Source organism: Pinus tabuliformis, chromosome 9 (assembly GCF_031772625.1).
Source record: "Pinus tabuliformis cultivar Carrire ecotype Pingquan chromosome 9, CPIR1, whole genome shotgun sequence".
In the NCBI taxonomy this organism is placed as follows: domain Eukaryota; kingdom Viridiplantae; phylum Streptophyta; class Pinopsida; order Pinales; family Pinaceae; genus Pinus; species Pinus tabuliformis.
This window is the reverse complement of record NC_142307.1, coordinates 1,951,555,432-1,951,575,300: the sequence shown is the minus strand read 5'-3', so window position 1 is coordinate 1,951,575,300 and position 19,869 is coordinate 1,951,555,432.

Sequence of the window (19,869 nt, the reverse complement as noted above, 5' to 3'; positions counted from 1 at the left end):
TCCTGTGCTTCAAGCACATAGGGATCATATGACAGAACATGCGATCATTTGCAAGTTTATGGGGCTATGGCCAATGGAGAGGGTGCTACATATCTGGATAAGGAGTCATTGGAAGCCTAAAGGGGAAAAACACCTACATATGGGGTCTAAGGACTTCTTTACAGTGGTGTTCATGAGCCTAGAGGATAAGGACAGAGTGTTTGAAGGAGGTCCATATTTCTATGTTGCGGCAGAGATGAACTTTGTCCCGAAGCGTGAAACCTTCACATCGGTACCGGTATGGATTAGACTGTAATCTCTTCCTCTAGATTATTGGCTACAAGAATCTATGAAAACAATAGGCAATAAGTGGGGGCATTTCCTAAATATCTCAGAGGGAACTCTGAAAGGAAAATACACCTCCTTTGCCCGAATTTTGTGTGGAAATGGACTTATCTAGAGCTCTTCCGGAAGCAATAATTCTGGAGGTGTACGATGAAGAATCGGTGCAAACTGTGGACCATGAGCACATCCCATTTAGGTGCCGAAAATGTCATGAACATGGGCATCTATTCAGAGACTTCCTAGCAAACAACAGGGAAGGAAATGCGAAAACTGTTGAAGATAAGAATCAAGAGGGTTTCACCAAGGTTGGGAGCAGAGGGAAAGGCAGTAGATGTCCACAAAAGAAGATGAATGAGGATAGACAGTCAAGACACAATAGGTTCAAAATCTTAGAGGAATAATATGGGAGCAAGGAAATAATCTAGGACATGGAGAACATAATCAATGAAAAGGAGAAGGAAGACGACATGGAGGATATCACGGTCGACAACCAACAAAAGGATGACCAACCGAGCTGAATGGAGATAAGTAAGGACCACGAGATGACTCCAAGTGAAGTGGGAACAGAGGAATTTGAACTCCAGAAGATTCTAGATAAAGAAAATCTAGATCTAGAAACATTTCTGGAACAAGGGACTACTATAGGAGTGGACTCCCTGCAAAGGGAGGTCTATGACAGGGTTCAACAACTCTTTCTATGGAGATCACAAGCAAAGGGAGCTAGAGTCAAAAGAAATCATGAAACTCAAGAGCACGGTGGAGTCATAACAATGGAAAATGTATAGGCACACTCATCAAAGAACTCGGGAAGGAAAAGAGGACGGAAAAGACAGAATGAGCTGCTCAACGAATGTGGGAAACTATTGACTAACTCAGGTAAGATGAAAGATCTTACCAGCTATTCCTTTACTAATCTTTCTTAATGATGCTCACAACTTGGAATATCAGAGGCATAGGAAATAAAAGGAAACAAAGGAGTCTCAGTCACATAATTAAGGAAGAAAAACCAGATATGATCTTTATTCAGAAGACAAAATGTTCGATGGAAAAGATTATTGAAATTCATAATAAGTGGCTAATAAGATATGAGTACTTAGAGGTTAAAGCAAACAACTCGGCGGGGGGGTTCTCACGCTATGGTTTGTCAACCTATAGGTGATAAGGAAGTCTACATGATCACAAATGTTTATGGACCACAAAAGCAAGCAGACAAACTCAAGCCTCTCATCTCCCCTGAGGATCTCAGAGCTAGATACCCCAATTTGCTATGGATTGTTGCAGGATATTTCAATATGATAAGATCTCTCTCGGAAAAAAAGGAGGTACTAGACAGCTAGGAAGAGATTTCTTGGCTTTCCAAAATTTTATAATGAACTTGGGGCTAGTGGACACTGAAACAATAAATGGAACCTTCACCTTGAACAACAAGAGGGGAGGAGCTGCTCAAGCTGCTTCCAAACTAGATAGATTTATTATTTCAGAGGATCTCCTTCTCGCAGGCCTAGCCATAAAAGCTTTTATTATGCCCTTTGGAGGATCGGATCACTGGCCTGTACAGATGGAAGCCACATTTATGGGCATGCCTAGGAACAAACCTTTCAGGTTTGAAAATGCTTCGCTAACTCACCCTGAATTCATCAGTAATATTGGGAAATGGTGCAGAGAAGAGATGAACATCCAAGGCACTAAAATGTTCATGCTCCATCAGAGACTCAAATACATAAAGTCCAAGCTTAAAGAGTGGAACATAAAGGAATTTGAGGATATCTTCAGAGCCAAAAAAATAAGTGGAGCAGAGGCTACAGGAGATTAATCAGATAAACATCACAGATGGATTTATCAAGGAGCGACTAAAGCTTACAAACTCTTTGCAGGAAGAATGGAAAGAGCGATGCTTGTAAGAGGAAATTTTCTGCTGGCAGAAATCAAGGATACAGTGGATTAGGGAGGGGGAAAGGAATACAAATTTTTTTCATAAATCCACAATGGTTCATAGGGCACATAACCGAATCACCAAGCTCAAAGATTCTCAGGGAATAGAGATTATCTCTCACAACAATATGGAATCAATCATTGTACAACACTTCCGCAATATAGCAGAGGAACCCTTGGAGGATAGATCCAGGTTCATTGAACAATTTACTCAATACATCCCTCAACTTGTCACCAGAGAAGATAACCACAATATCAACAAGCCAGTGTCGGAAGAGGAAGTCAGAGGAGTGATCATTGAAATGCAAAATGGAAAATCCCCAGGCCTGGATGGGTTCAATGTGGACTTCTTCAAAGCCTTCTAGGAATCAGTCAAACAGGATATCCTTGAGGTTGTGGAAGACTCAAGAAAATCTAAAAAGGTTCTAAAGGCTCTTAATGCTTCCTTCATAACATTGATCCCAAAATAGGAGAATTCCATGACTCCAGAAGGTTTCAGACCCATAGCCTTATGGAATGTGGTGTACAAAAGCATTTCCAAAGTCATAGCCAATAGGCTCAAGCCCCTTCTACCATCTCTGATCTCGGGGGAGAAAACGGGCTACGTGGAAGGAAGACAAATCCTCAACAACATCATACAAGCACATGAGGTGGTACACTCTCTCAAAAGAAACAAACAATCGAGTATGATCATTCAGTTGGACCTAGCGAAATCCTATGACAAACTATGTTGGTCGTATATAAGAGAAATTCTAAGGGCCTATGGATTCGACCAAAATTGGATAAGATGGGCTATGGCATTGGTTACCACGACCAGTTTCTCTATACTACTCAATGGAGCCCCATCAAGAACCTTAATTCCATCCAGAGGTCTCAGACAGGGATATCCACTCTCACCTTTCCTCTTCGTTCTCATGATGGAAGGGCTAGGTAGAGCGTTCAAAGGGGCAAATGCTAAAGGACATATTCAAGGCATCAAACTTACCGAAGATGGAGAAAAGAACACTCATCAACAATTTGTGGATGATACGATGCTTCAGGGTATACCCACAATTAGGGAAGCCAGAGAGATCAAACATATCTTGAATGACTTTGTTATGGCAGTAGGCACAGAGGTAAGCCTCAACAAATCCAAAGTTTTTTTTCTTTAATACCAATATTGTTATTCAAAGGAATATTACCAGAATTCTTGGGTTTCAAAGGGAACAGCTACCTTCCAAGTATCTGCTCATACCTCTTATTGATAAAACTTTTAGCAAGAGTGTGTGGGAGCCAAAAATCAACAATCTTCAGGACAAGGTCAAGAAATGGACACACAGGACACTAAATTTGGCAGGACGCCTGGTGCTCACACAAGCGGTCTTGCAAGCTATTCCCATATTCATGTTCTTAGCTCTTTCGACTCATAAAGGCATTATGCAATAGATCAAGAGTATACAAAGGGATTTCCTGTAGGGCAGAGGTGAGGAAAAAAAGAAGTGGGCTTTAGTAGCCTGGGACAAGATATGTAAGCCCAAAAACCATGGTGGGTTGGGGCTTCATGACGCTGAAACCCTTAGTAGAGTTTCGGGAGCCAAACTGTGGTGGAGATGGATTAAGGAAGCAACAGCTCCATGGGCTAAGCTGTGGAAACAAAAATATGCCAAGAATTGGCAGGAAAAGGATCACATTAGAATGTCAGAGCAAATCAGGGGCTCCCATATTTGGAATCTGGATGGGAGAATAAAAGCATTGTTCAGCAACACAGCTTTTGGGAAATTCGAGCAGGGAACCTAGCAAGATTTTGGGAGGACAATTGGCAACAGGAACCCATACCATATAAGGATGGTTTAGCAGCTCTCAAGAGAGACACATATAATAAGGGGCTGATATGGTTAAAGATTTCTGGGACGAGGATGGGGATAATGAAAAATGGAGGAATTGGAAGGATCTGGGCTACAATGATGATATTCCTTTGAAGGCCCTGACAAGAACTCTCGTCCAGGAGCTAGAGCACAGAAAGATTTTGGTTTCCTCTACATGACCAACTAAGATGGGGAAAGAACCTCGAAGGTAACTTTAACCTCAAAGAAGCCAAACAGGAAGTAACAGGATTTAATTATACGAATCCTGTTCTAGTTTGGAAGAAACTATGGCAAAGCCCCCACTGGATGAAAATAAAGTTATTTATCTGGTTAGTGGATCAAAGAAAATCTTAACTTGGGAGAATCTAAAAAAAAAGGCTTTATTGGCCCCTCCCAATGCTATCTCTATGGCTCTCAAGAGGAGACAATGGACCACCTTCTCAACCTCTATCCTTTCACATCAAATATATGGGACTAGGTAGCCTCAATCTTTAGGCAAACAGACAAGGACAGTCTCAGCATTTCCAATACCTTGAAGAACTGGCGGGTAAATTTCTCAGGGAATGAAATCAATAACAAAGCCTGGATTCTAGTACCATGCTTTGTTATCTGGAATGTTTGGAAAGAGCACAACAATCGGATCTTCAAGGACAAAGCAAGAGAGCCCAAATGCATAATTGCTCAAATATTGAGGCAACTCAAAGATACAATAAGAAGCTTGCTAAGGAATCTTCCTAAGGATCCTCCTTTGCCCCAAGAGGCAAGAATTCTTATGCAGTTGGGTCTACAGTCCATAAACCCTTAGGGCTTAACCAAGGGGGTAAGCCAAATTAGCGTAAATATTAATATTTGGCAGCCTCCTCCGCATGGCTTCCTTAAGGTTAATATAGACGGAGCTTGTAAAGGCAATCCAGGGTTAGCTGGCTTTGGAGGGGTTATAAGAGATGAAAAGGGTCAAATAAAGAAAATCTTCCATGGCCACTTGGGCAAGGCTACTAACAACATGGTAGAGCTTATGGCACTAGAACAAGGCTTGGAAATTTTGTTAGTTTCTAATGTGCAAAATGTCATCATAGAAGCAGATTCGGAATTGATTATCAGAGCGGCCCAGAAAATATGTAATGGTACTTCTCCAAACAAGGTTTCAAAGCACTGGAGGCTTTTGCAAGTCTTTCACCAAATCCAATCCCACTTGCAAACCTTTAAAACGGTCAGCTTTGTCCATGTGAAGAGGAAAGCTAACATGTTAGTGGATCGATTGGCGAATGAAGGGGTCACCAACATGGATAGGGATTCTCGGTTTGATTGGGATCTTGTACCCCCAGGAAAGCTATTGGAGGACTGTCTTTGTCAAGCAGACAAAGATATAGAGCTATGGATTCATAGGAAGGAATAAGATGGTACAGAAGACAAGAGGGAGGACAGGGTACCCTAAATTGTCTGCCCTCATGGGGCACAGTCCACGACTCAATACTCCCTCGGACCTACTCTGGATGCACTACAGACTAGGTCGTCTTTGGAACAGATCTTTAGGTGGAAAGGTTGATGGTGTTTTTCGTTCAATTGTGATTTTGGAAGGACGGTACAAGAACCGCCGATGCGCTTGATCAACGGCAACCGCTTGGCGAAAGAGCACGGTAGTTATTCCGCAAGGCGTAGTTTTCCAAAACCACAAGAGGTTTATCAGGCAGGATCTAAGTGGTATTGGGTTTTTTGGAGGAAGGCCTCGATTCCACTCATCGGGCAACACGTAGCAAGGAGAGATGAGAGAATACTTCTCGTATCGGACGGTTATCCCTCGTGCGACTTGTCCACCCGATATCTCTGTACACCATTGGATCATCAGTGGGAGATCAGCAGTGTATGGTTGATCGTGCAAGTTAGCTTGGGTCTCGGACCCGAAAAAAGTTTAGAGGGCGGGAATAAAGTTTACAACAAGTCCGTAAGAATGGTTTGGTGTGGGTTGTTATGGGCCCGCGGTTGTGGTTGTTATTGTGGGCCACAGTTGGTGTTGTGGTTGTGGGTCTGAGCGGGCCCAATGGATACTAATAGGTCGACTCGAACGGTGCGTGGCTCTACTTGCTCTTTAAAGTTTCTTGTTGATCTTCTTGGTTGAAAGTCTGGTGGACCCTCGCTTGAAGCTTCTTCTAGAGGCTCGTTTTCTTTCAGCACTAGACAACATGACCAAATGATCTTCTGTTTGCCTGATGTCCATTGGAAATGGAGGTAACTCCCAGGTTGTTTTGTTTGGACTGCGCACGGTTTTGGTTGCATGGTTCGGCTTTTGTTTGCGCAACTGCCGGTCGAACTCTCATGGGGTTGTTGCTTGTAATTTATGTATTTTTCGCTTGATTAATAGAAGGTCCCACTCTTACCTGATAAAAAAAAATAACACATATAACGTATCTATACTTTTACTTTAGTGGAGACTATTTATTTATGTGAGTAAATTCATGTTACTTAACCATCCAAGATTTGTCATTCCCATGGATCATATGGTGCTTTTCTTATTTTGGTATCTTGGTTTCATAGAAGTAGATATTTCATGCCTTTGTAACATGAAATGACTTAAACAAAATATTCTTAATGTAAGAGCATCACTCTAAATATAACATTTGTAGTTAATCTACAAAATGATTTTCTAATTAATATGTAAATTGAATCTTTTAATTTTCTAAAAAATATATTAAAATAAATTATTTAGAATACTTTTTAAATTTAAAATAATAAAATAAAATATTAAGTGTAATGTATTTTTCAATTAATATTATTATTGTTTTGATTTTTTTAAGTGAAAATAATTATTTAAAAAACTCACAAAAATTATTTTAAGTTTTTTGATGTATCAAATTTTCATCTATCATTATTTTTTAACTTTATTCACAATATTAAATTTGTATAACTTTTTAAAACAATTTCAATAACAAAATTATTAATATCTTAATTATATTTCTTCTTTATTTAAATTAAACGACAAAATTATTAATATTTTAATTATATTTCTTCTCTATTTAAACTAAACTGAAAGTATTCGCTACCATGTAGCGTGTTTAACTTAATGGGAAGTATAGATGCCAACACTATATGTTGATGCCCTTACTAGAAGAAATTCAAATGTTAAAACAGCAGTTTAATGTTTTTTCTATTGATCACATCTACAGGGAGTTCAATGAGGAGGCGGATCGACTATCTAAAGAAGGCCTGCAGCAAGCTGTGGGCTCTTGGAGAGTAACTGAACAGGTTCAGGACCAGATCCGTGTGTCGGATCTACCTCCAAACATATAAATGATTTTTGGTTTCCATCTATATGCACTAGTTTATCTGTTTGTCTCATACGATAACGTTGGCATATGTAAACGGTGTTTTTATTTTCCTCTTACATACTGTTATGCTCTGGTTTGATAGAGCGGACTGTGATCTGTTTTTTCTGTATGGGTTTTTCCTGGGTTGTTTTCCTCATGAAAGGAGACCCAGGAGATACTGTGGACTTCAGTTATTTTTGCTTTGGCTATGGCTGTTCAGGCCGAGTACAGGAGATTTTGTTAGTGCTCTGAAGGGGTACTGATGATCTTTATCAGAGGAGTCTAGGCTCCTTATCAGGCAGCTTTTCTGCTGAATGTTAACTCATATGCTTTGTAACTTTTTTATTCCTTATAAAAAAGTTTGTTTTTTTCCTTGAAAAAAAAAATGTAGCGTGTTTAACTTTTATTATAAAAAACTATTTTATAAATCAAAACTCCTTTAAAAAAATTTCTTTATAATTCGTTATAACTTCCTTTTCAAAGTACTAAAAGTAAAATGCTTTAATATAAGATCCTTGGTAATAAATATCCCTTTAATACTGGTTAACAAAATAAAAACCGCACGTGAGCTCTTGAATTTTCAAAATACTTGGACAAAACGTTTTAAACCTTTAATTTATTGACAAAGGTAACTTGTGACTCTGGGCAATTTGGTGGGGAATTTAAGTGTGAGTAAAAAAGTTGCATTTTTACTATAAATGAAATGAAATGATATTTTAAGGTTCACGAGATTAAAAATAGTCTATCAGACTATTAGTTTTCTATTTTTCGCTCTTTGCAATTCAGTGTTTTTCCGATTCAAATTGATGATTCGCTGATCCAAACTTCCAATAATCTCCTCGCTAAAAAGACAATGCCAAGAAACTGATGCTAACATGTTAGCATAACTTTCTCTGATGTCTTTGAATGCATCACATTCCAAAATGAAATGTTTTTCCGATTCCACAACCCCAGACGTGCAAAATGTGCACACCCTTTCTTCCCAAGCTTCTTTAGGCCTTTTCCACCATCCTGTTTCACACCTTGGTTGTCGATCCTTGTTGCACCTTTTAAACTTTAAACATGTGACACTTTTGTAATTTTTTTTAATTGGCGGCTTTTTTATTTTGTTTTTTTTGTGGCACTGCATGTTCCACGAATCTTATATTTTTTTCTCGGTTCTGATACTAATTTGTTGGAAAAGAAAAGGAGGAAAGGCACAAATTTCACACACACAATAGCGTGAGTTGCGGCTCTTCTATTGATCACACAAACTTGATAATTACAATGAACCCAGTGAGGGGTATTTAAACTTTTCAACTAGCGACTCACCCAAAATAACTTTGACATGCAACCACAAACTAAATTCGGCTTTACCCAAAATAAGACTTAACTCGAACTCACTCACACTTGACTTGGTTAACTAACGCTGTAAATTTAGACAACTTTGTAAATAGAAGATCTTTAACACTTCTTGTTGTAGCTAACTTCATGGTTATCTTTTCTGAATTTACATGCTCTTTCTCTAGAATGAAAGCCATAATTATTATGAAAGTAGTTATTTATGGCTATTGAAACGTTTTAAATGATTATTGGGTATGCATTGTAATACTTTTATATTTGGTTTTTTTGGGACAGTTAACCAATTATTTTTATGGTTCTGTAAATACAATGTTTATGATTTTCTTTAGTGTTTATGGTGTATCTCATTATGGGGCTTTTATGGTAATGCAAATATATATCTTTTAAAATTTGTTATACTTTTCCTAACATTCTAAGATACATGGTATTTATTTCTTGCTAGTGGCCTCTAACTCATTACCTACCACTTTTATTTTCTCAAAATGCCTTTTGCTCCAAAAGGCAAATCTTTTATATCATTGTTTAGTGTTGTTGTATGCATGCCACTAAGCTTGGAATTCTTATAATTCAGGGTTAAGAGTTGTCCATGAGGACTTCATTAGCGGAGCAATAATATCCCAGCTTTCATATTGGGGGATATATATTGAGGAAAAAATGACATAATATATTAAGCATGTAATAAGGGGTAAAGGATTGTATATTAGCAAGTATAAAAAATATTAATGAAAAAATGGATACTTACAGTATCTAGTGAAAGCAGGGCTTTTTAAAATTGGGAATGTATATTGAATTCATTTTGGTAAGGGGTTAAATAATGTGATTTTTAGAAGTATTTTCCAATATGTAGTCAAATTAAGGGTATTGTTTAATATGCCACGAATGCATCATTGAATGAAGCCTTATGGATTGTAGGGCATTATTGTACCCACTAGAATGGAAATCGAGAACTATAATCAATGGTTGAATGTAACAAGTAATCTTCTACATTTCTTTACAAATAAATCTAGATGCAAATTTATGTGTTCCATTATTCCCTTAATGGTCACATGTTTTTTTTACACATAATTTATGTACAAGAATATTGAAAATTGGATTGTCGCAATGAAAATAGCACAACTAAATAAATTCGATGTGACAATTTTTGTTTTACTTTTGACTTTTTAATTATATATCTATGTCTATATCTATATATATAGTTAATGGCCAGGGACTAAGTTGCATCTAGTAGCACTTCTTATTACATGTCATTTGTGAATTCTATATTAATTAGTTAAAGCAATGTATACAATTAAGGAGAAAATTGAAGTATTTTATTTATGGCCAACATTTATTTTTTTGTGAACACTAATTTTTAATTTGTTAATGTAAATATTAATTTGTTGTTTTTAAATGTACATTGTAGAAACATTTACCTCAGATTGGATGGTAGATCCAACAATAATAATATAATTTTTTTAACATAATAAAATATATACTAACGCTTTTATTTCAATTATTTTTTTTAAAGAGATTATAATTATAAATAATTATAAAAACATTTAAAAATCAAAATAATTATAATACTATATTATATATCATTTTATTTTGGAAAATTGTGTTTTTTTAATAAAACCATTTTTGACCCAAAAAATACTAATTATTAATGAAAATAAAAAATATATATTAACAAAATAGATATTAATCAAAACTTAAGTATACATAGTTCTGCAAGAAAAGGACAAGCTCATTACACCAAAAGTCACTATAAAGCCAACCTTCTCTTGACTTCATCTTTTGTAGATATTTCTCTATAATATCCTCAATAAAGTGCATTGTTATCACTTTTACTTTTGTTTTTATCTTAATGTTTTCTAGATTCTCTAATCACATTGAACAACCAAACACTCTTATTTTTTGGAGTGTTTTGAGATACAAATAATTTTCTGGCAATAACTTTAATGCTTCACATTTCATAATAGTGAAGACTTTAAGTAAAGGCTTTACATCCTCCTTTACCATTATTGTTGGTAACTCCTCTAATTCATCTAAGTTACTCAATGAAAATATCTCCAATGAAGGAAATGCCCCCTTCTCACCAAACTCTGTGGGAAGCTTCTTTAATTTAGAACAACCATGAACCTGTAATTCCCTCAAACTCTTCATTTTATGCAAACTTGGAACCTCTTCTAACTTGACACACCACCCTAAATGAAGACGAGTCAAATTTTGAAATTGAAAAAACCAACCATCTATTTTAACTATCTTGGGGCACTCTTGGGGCACACTAACAAGAGTCCTTTTAACTTTGACAAGTTCATCATGTCACCCAGTAGACTCATCATGACATCATCTTCCAAGGTGAGTGTCTCCATTTGAAGCATACTCCCCAGTGTCCCCTCGCAGATTGTTTCTACCCTGTTACATAAACCTAACTTTTTCAGTTGCCTCAGAGATGCCAAATCATTTACGGAAGTAGCTTTATTTTTGCCATGTTTTGTCCACATTTTCTTGCATCCCTACGTGTCCAAGTACTGCAAAGAGGTAAGGCCTCAGGGATGTTAGCTTATGAAATCCAAACGGTAATTCTATGATGTTGGTGTGAGAGAGATCCAGGACTCGGAGATTTGCAAGATCTGTAAGAGCTGCAGGCAAGCTTTTGATGGGCACCCCTTGTAAGTGTAAGGATACTAGCTATTTCAAACTCCCCAAACTCTTTGGCAATGACTCCAGAGGGTTGCGACTCAAATCCAGAACTTTTAGAGAGGCCATATTCCCAATTGCAGAACTCTTGGAATTTTTGTAAAATTGTTGTGAGCAATCAATAGTGAGAATATATCTAGAGTTCTGAATGAGTTGGGAAGCGAACTCAATTTGTTGTCATTCAAGAAAATCCTGGTGCATTATGAATACTCATTTTCAACCAATTGATCTCTCAAGCCATTACCTGCACGGTAGTAGAACTTTTCTTCCTGCTCCCTAATTTTTTTGGCCAAACCACGGAGGATGTCGTGCATCCTGAAATGGACCACACGGCCATTGACGTTTGTTAGAAGAGGCTCGATCAAACAACAATCAGCTAAAATGTTGGCATAAATTCTTCCCATCTCATATGGGTCGTGGCCACTATGATTCCTTTCCAGAAGACCTTCTCCTAACCATAAAGGAATCAACTCATCGTCCACAGTTATAATTTGATCTTCTCTGAAGGTAGCTAAGCACAGAAAGCACAATTAGAGCTTGACATCAGTGTTGCCTAGTGCATCGTAGCTCCATCTTAAGCGATCATTGAGAGCTTGTTGGTCTCGGATGTTGGAGTTTGGCAGCCTTAGGACTGCCAACTCCCATTGTTGTGGATCAGAAATGCCTGCCATTGTCCTCCCTATCACTTTCATTGCAAGGGGGAGTCCTCCACACTTTTCTCACACAACCTTTTCCCTTCTCTCCTCCGTGATTGCTCACAGAAGCCCATTATGATATGGAAAAGCGTGATGAGTAAACAACTCCCAGCTCCCTTCTTCACTCAAATTCGCCATTGTTAATGCATACATATCTGCGACTCCCATTTCCCTTAGTGCTCTACGACTCCTTGAAATTACAATAATTTTGGAGTTTGAGTGTTGGGAGAGGCTGTTGAGACCCAACTTGTGAGGACCACGAGCTGCACGCCGTGCGCGGTGAGCGAAGACGCAGCACGGTGGGAGAACCCGTGAAGCAAAATGGAACATATGCGATGAAGTTTTAGGCGCTCGATTGCTTATACCGTGTGGGTGGTCCCCGGCGACCCGACGAGTGAACCAACACACGGGTGGGCGGTCCCGGGTGGGTCGACGGGGGAGTTTTATGGATAAGTTGACGAAGTTGTATGTGCGTTGGTGGGTCGGTTGAGCACCCCCACACATGGTGAAACACATACACATAAGACGGACGCGTTGATGGTTGAGGCAGATCAATTGATCGAACAAGTCTTCGGTGGAGGAGTGTGAAGGGCGAGCTGCGGTAGTCTTACGGTTGGTGTAGAACTGCAGTGCGGATGTGCCCACACGATGGGCAGACTAAAGGTTGAACCGGAGGGTGTGAACGGGAGTTCGTGCAGGCGGTACTATGTGCGGCCCACTGAACGAAGGGATGTCGAGACCGTGAAGGAGAGTTCGGGCGAGAGGTGACAAGGGTGCGTGTGCGCTCGTTGAACGAAGGCACAGTTGGCTGAACGATAATGTCGGGCAGGGTAACACGGTTAGAGTGCTTGCTGAATGAATGGTGAACGAGTCGGTTGGTGAACGACGGGTGTGTGCGATTTGTGAACGAAGTGCGACCAGCGTGCGGACGTGCCGGGTAGCCGTGCATGGTGACACGGGTGGGTGCCCAAGTTGGGCAAACGACACGGCAAGGCGAAATGGAAGTGTTGGGTTGAGGACGAAGGTGCGGCCGACATGTAGAGGTGCCCAAGTTGGCACAGTAACACGGGTAGCGGTGCTCGCGTTGGGAAAATGACACGGAGGCTGAATGAACGCATTCAGGGGTGAACGAAGAGTTGGGCAGAATGTGTGGCGACCGTTCAGGTGTGTCGACGAGCTGGGCAATCGAGTTTGCGAAGATTGTAAAATTGGCTAAGTGTAAATTCGGGGTTTCCTCCAAGATTTAACTTATATATATTGATATTGTGGGCAGAATCATTATAGGGAGTTTCCCCTCCCTTTATACTGTTGTGCATTTATGTGTTAATGCTGTTTATGGTGAATGTTAATGGTTTCACTGTGTATAAACAAAAACAAAATACTTGGTAAGAAGAAATAAACTAAGTATTGAAAGTTAGGCGTAGTCCACGATCGCAAGTATTGGTGAAAAGAAAGTGGTCGGTGGTGTCGCACCTTGATATAGTGCGATTGAAAGAGTACTGCCAGTGTAGGGGCGTGACAGGTGGTATCAGAGCTGATGGTGAACGAGGTACAGGTTTAGCAAAGGTGAAGCTTCATGCTTGGGCCAAGCTGAATGACAAGACATGGCAAGTTTGGAAGAATGTGAAGGGAAGCACTTGCTGACCTTGAACACGTTGAAGCAGATGAAAGAAGAGAACCCACGTAATCAAGATAAACTTTAAGTCTTGAAAAAGAATGTTGAAGATGAACTTCTTCGACTTGGTTGGGCAATGGAGCAGGATGAAGTTGCAGATTGCGATGATGAAGAAGTGGAAGTTGTGATGTTTGAAAATGTTGCAGATATGACAACGATGGAGGATGAACTTGAAATTGTTCAAGTTGGACTAGGATCGTGCAGTTTGCAGACATTGATGGATGAGGAAACTCACATGGAGGGTCCTCATGATGAAGTAAGTACTTATGCTTATGTTTTAGTTGAGCTTTTGGTAGATGAACCGTATGCAGGGAAGAGCAAAATCAGTTTGCCGATGCAAAGGAGGATCTCACCATGGATGTCTACGATGAGACCTTGTATGAAGGAGCAAGAATCATTAACCATTGTAGGACTTGTTAGGGATGTTTGTGGCCTTATGTTAGAAGGTACAAGGACCTGTGACAAGGGAGGAACGTGATGATCATTGCAGAAGAATGGGTCATGCTTTAGCCACATGGAGAAATTGGCTAAGTGCCCGGCATGACTCATGGACAGATTGGAGGAGGGCACACACTTGAGTATGGTGATACTTGGGTGGACTTCTCATGGCCGAGACCAAGAGGAAGTCTTGGTGGAACCTTTAGTGGGAGAGCTATGATGGAAGAGACTCATGTGATGATGATATGGTTGGAAGACCAAGTTCACTAGACCAATTTGCAGAATTGGATGGGGATGACCGATTGTTGTGATGGGTCTACTTGGTTGGACAACATGGGCAACTTGAGTCATGGACATCAGGTTGGAGACATGGAGCACGGTAGTCTTATGCAGGGACATTATGCAGGAGCACTTGTAGAGGTGTCACTTAGGGGCATCCAATGAGGAGTGCCGAGGCAGGGATGTTGTGCAGGTAGATTAACTAGTGTGACATGGAGATGTTTTATCTATGAGCCGATGAAGGTGTTGTGCACTCTTGTACAACAAGGCCATAGACTTGGTTGGATTTGTGAGCAGACTATGGGGCATTCCTACTACATGGAGAGCTGAGGCATCTTGCAGAGACCTTTGGGCCGAGACTTGTATGCATGCTGGAGTGTTGGTTGGAGATGACTCATGGAGCTCATGATGACATGAGGTTGTGACTTTTGGGGACTTCATATATGGTGGACTTAGAGGATCTGACGCATTGAGGAGATGAGGTCAGGGACATTGATGTAGGATGGGGTTCATACTTTTGAGTACATGTATGGGTGTGCTTGAAAGAATGACTTGATGAGGAGGATCGATATGAGACACTTTGGAGTGACAGAGTTACAACGATGATGATGCCTTGGTGGCAACACTTGGGCATGGGCTGAGCTGAGACTTAACCACTTTTGGCACATGGGAGCTGATTGATCTATGATCATGGGCAGCACATGGGAGATGAGAAAGGTGTATACTTGTTTTTATGGCAGACTTGAGGGATGGCACATTACATATATGATGGAGTTTGCTTTATTGACCTGGATGTGGCACATCGAGAGTCGGGTTTGATGAGAGGATCTCTTCACGTTGAGGAGATGGATTTTACACATATGGATGATGATGTTGGGATAGATGCGATTGATTTCATGCAGCACATTGATACCAAACATCATGCACAACATGTTGTAGATGAGGTGGAGACTACTTCATGGACCTGGGCATGGATTCTTATATGGAGATGGATTCTTGATCAAGTTGATGTTGTGATAGGATGTTCTGAGAAACGACTGATGATGGAATGAGGATGTTCATTCTCATGGTTTGGGTGTGACAGTTGGATTAGCTACCCAACTAGTTCAAAACATGGGGTCTGGAAGTGTGTAGAGATGTGTTAGCATTGTGTTGGAGTATCATGGTAGCAGTTCATGCGATGACGACACATGATGAGGTCGACACGATATGTTGTAGTGAGCATGTAGCTTAAGATGAAGGGACCAGCCTTCCACAGTGGGAGCAGCATGTGGAGATCGCAACGGAGGTGGTTTATGATCATGGATTGAGGAGACTTTCCGATGTATGACATACTGCTGGATTATATGCCTTGGTATGGGTACCTTGGTGACCCACGGTTGCTAGGATGAGAGATTGTGGAGGAAGACAATTATTTCAAGTGGGGGAGAATGTGAGGACCACGAGTTGCAGGGCACCTGCGGTGAGCAAAGATGTAGCACGGTGGGAGAACTCGTGAAGAAAAATGGAACATATGCAATGAAGTTTTAGGCGTTGGAGTGTTTATACCGTGTAGGTGGTCCTGGGCAACCCGACGAGCGAGCGAGTCAACGGGCGAACTAACACACGGGTGGGCGGTCCCAGGCGGGCTGACAGGCGAGTTTTAAGGACGAGCCGATGAAGTTGTATGTGCGTTGGTGGGTCGGCTGGGCGCCCCCACGCATGGTGAAACACATATACATAAGACGGACGCGTTGATGGTTGAGGCAGATCATTCGTTCGAACAAGTCTTCGGTGGAGGAGTGCAAAGGGCGAGCTGCGGTGGTTCTGCGGTTGGTGCAAAACTGCAGTACGGATGTGCTCACATGACGGGCGGACTGAAGGTAGAACCAGAGGGCGTGAACGGGAGTTCATGCAGGCGGTACTATGTGCGGCCCACCGAACGAAGGGAGGTTGAGACCGTGAACGAGAGTTTGAGAGAGAGGCGACACGGGTGCGTGTGCGCCCACCGAACAAAGGCACAGTTGGCTAAATGATAATGTCGGGCAGGGTAACACGGTGAGGGCGCTTGCTGAATGAATGGTGAATGAGTCGGTTGGTGAACGACGGGTGTGTGTGGTTTGTGAACAAAGTGCGACCAGCATGCATATGTTTCGGGTAGGCATGCACGGTGACACGAGTAGGCGCCCAAGTTGGGCAAATGATATGGCAAGGCGAAACGGAAGTGTTGAGTTGAGAACGAAGGTGCGGCTAGCATGCAGAGGTGCCTGAGTTGGCATGGTAACACGGGTAGCGGCGCTCGAGTTGGGAAAATGACACGGAGGCTGAACGAACACGTTCAGGGGTGAACAAAGAGTTGGGCAGAACGTGCGGCGACCGTTCAGGCGTGCCGACGAGCTGAGCAACCGAGTTTGTCGAAGATTGTAAAATTGGCTAAGTGTAAATTTGGGGTTTCCTCCAAGATTTAACTTATATATATTGATATTGTGGGTAGACTCATTATAGGGAGTTGCCCCTCCCTTTATATTGTTGTGCATTTATGTGTTAATGCTGTTTATGGTGAATGTTAATGGTTTCACTGTGTATAAAGGAAAACATAATACTTGGTAAAGAAGAAATAAACTAAGTATCGAAAGTTAGGCGTAGTCCACGATCGCAAGTATTGGTGAAAAGAAAGTGGTCGGTGGTGCCGCACCTCGCTATAGTGCGGTTGAAAGAGTACCGCTAGTGTAGGGGCGTGACAAGTGGTATCAGAGCTGATGGTGAATGAGGTACAGGTTTAGCAGAGGTGAAGCTTTGTGCTTGGGCTAAGTTGAACGACAAGACATGGCAGGTTTGGAAGAATGTGAAGGGAAGCTCTTGCTAACCTTGTACAGGTTGAAGTGGATGAAAGAAGAGAACCCACAGATTCGAGATAAACTTGAAGTCTTGGAAAAGAATGTTGAAGATGAACTTCTTCGACTTGGTTGGGCAATGGAGTAGGATGAAGCTGCAGATTGCGATGATGAAGAAGAGGAAGTTGTGATGTTTGAAAATGTTGCAGATATTACAACGATGGAGGATGAACTTGAAATTGTTCAAGTTGGACCAGGATCGTGCAGTTTGCAGACATTGATGGATGAGGGAACTCACATGGAGGGGCCTCATGATGAAGTAAGTACTTATGCTTGTGTTTCAGTTGAGCTTTTGGTAGATGAACCGTATGCAAGGAAAAGCAAAATTAGTTTGCCGATGCAAAGGAGGATCTCACCATGGATGTCTACGATGAGACCTTGTATGGAGGAGCAAGAATCATTGACTGTTGCAGGACTTGTTAGGGATGTTTGTGACCTTATGGTAGAAGGTACAAGGACCCATGACAAGGGAGGAACGTGATGATCATTGCGGAAGAATGGGTCATGCTTTAGCCACATGGAGAAATTGGCCAAGTGCCCGGCATGACTCATGGACAGAATGGAGGACGTCACACACTTAAGTATGGTGAATACTTGGGTGGACTTCTTATGGCCGAGACCAAGAGGAAGTCTTGGTGGAACCTTTAGTGGGAGAGCTATGATTGAAGATACTCATGTGATGATGATATGGTTGGGTGACCGAGTTCACTAGACTGATTTGCAGACTTGGATGGGGATGAATGATTGTTGTGATGGGTCTACTTGGTTGGACAACATGGGAAACTTGAGTCATGGATATCAGGTTGGAGACATGGAACATGGTAGTCTTATGCAGGGACATTATGCAAGAGCACTTGTAGAGGTGTCACTTTAGGGCATCCAATGAGGAGTGCCGAGGCAGGGATGTTGTGCAGGTAGATTTGCTGGTGTGACATGGAGATGTTTTATCTATGAGCTGATGGAGATGTTGTGCACTCTTGTACAAAAAGGCCATAGATTTGGTTAGATTTGTGAGCAGACTATGGAGCATTCCTACTACATGGAGAGCTAAGGCATCTTGCAGAGACCTTTGGGCCGAGACTTGTATGCTTGCTAGAGTGTTGGTTGGAGATGACTCATGGAGCTCATGATGACATGAGGTTGTGACTTTTGGGGACTTCATATATGGTGGACTTGGAGGATTTGATGCCTTGAGGAGCTGAGGTCAGGAACTTTGATGTAGGATGGGGTTCATACTTTTGAGTACATGTATGGGTGTGCTTGAAAGAGTGACTTGATGAGGAGGATCGATATGAGACACTTTGGAGTGATAGAGTTACAACGATGATGATGTGACTCATGGAGCTCATGATGACATGAGGTTGTGACTTTTAGGGACTTCATATATGGTGGAATTGGAGGATCTGACGCATTGAGGACCTGAGGTCAGGGACTTTGATGTAGGATGGGGTTTATACTTTTGAGTACATGTATGGGTGTGCTTGAAAGAGTGACTTGATGAGGAGGATCGATATGAGACACTTTGGAGTGATAGAGTTACAACGATGATGATGCCTTGGTTGCAACACTTGGGCATGGATTGGGCCGAGACTTAACCACTTTTGGCACATGGGAGCTGATTGATCTATGATCATGGGCAACACATGGGAGATGAGACAAGTGTATACTTGTTTCTATGGCAGACTTGAGGGATGGCACATTACAGATATGATGGAGGTTGCTTCATGGACCTGGATGTGGCACATTGAGAATCGGGTTTGATGAGAGGATCTCTTCACTTTGAGGAGATGGATTTTACACATATGGATGATGATGTTGGGATAGATGCGACTGATTTCATGCAGCACATTGATACCAAACATCATGGACAACATGTTGCAGACGAGGTGGAGACTACTTCATGGACCTGGGCATGGCTGACTTATATGGAGATGGATTCTTGATCGAGTTGATGTTGTGACAGGATGTTCTGAGAAACGACTGACGATGGCATGAGGATGTTCATTCTCATGGTTTGGGCGTGACAGTTGGATTAGCTACCCAACTAGTTCAAAACATGGGGTTCGGAAGTGTGCAGAGATGTGTTAGCATTGTGTTGGAGTATCATGGCAGCAGTTCACACGATGACGATACATGATGAGGTCAACACGATATGTTGCAGTGAACATGTAGCTTGAGATGGAGGGACTAGCCTTCCACAATGGGAGCAGCATGTGGAGATTGCGACGGAGGTGGTTGATGATCATGGATTGAGGAGACTTTCCGATGTATGACATATCGGTGGATTATATGCCTTAGTATGGGCATCTTAGTGTCGGATGGTTGCTAGGATGAGAGATTGTGGAGGACGACAATGATTTCAAGTGGGGGAGAATGTGAGGACCACGAGCTGCAGGGCGCACGTGGTGAGCGAAGACGCAGCACGGTGGGAGAACCTGCAAAGAAAAATGGAACATATGCGATGAAGTTTTAGGCGTTGGAGTGTTT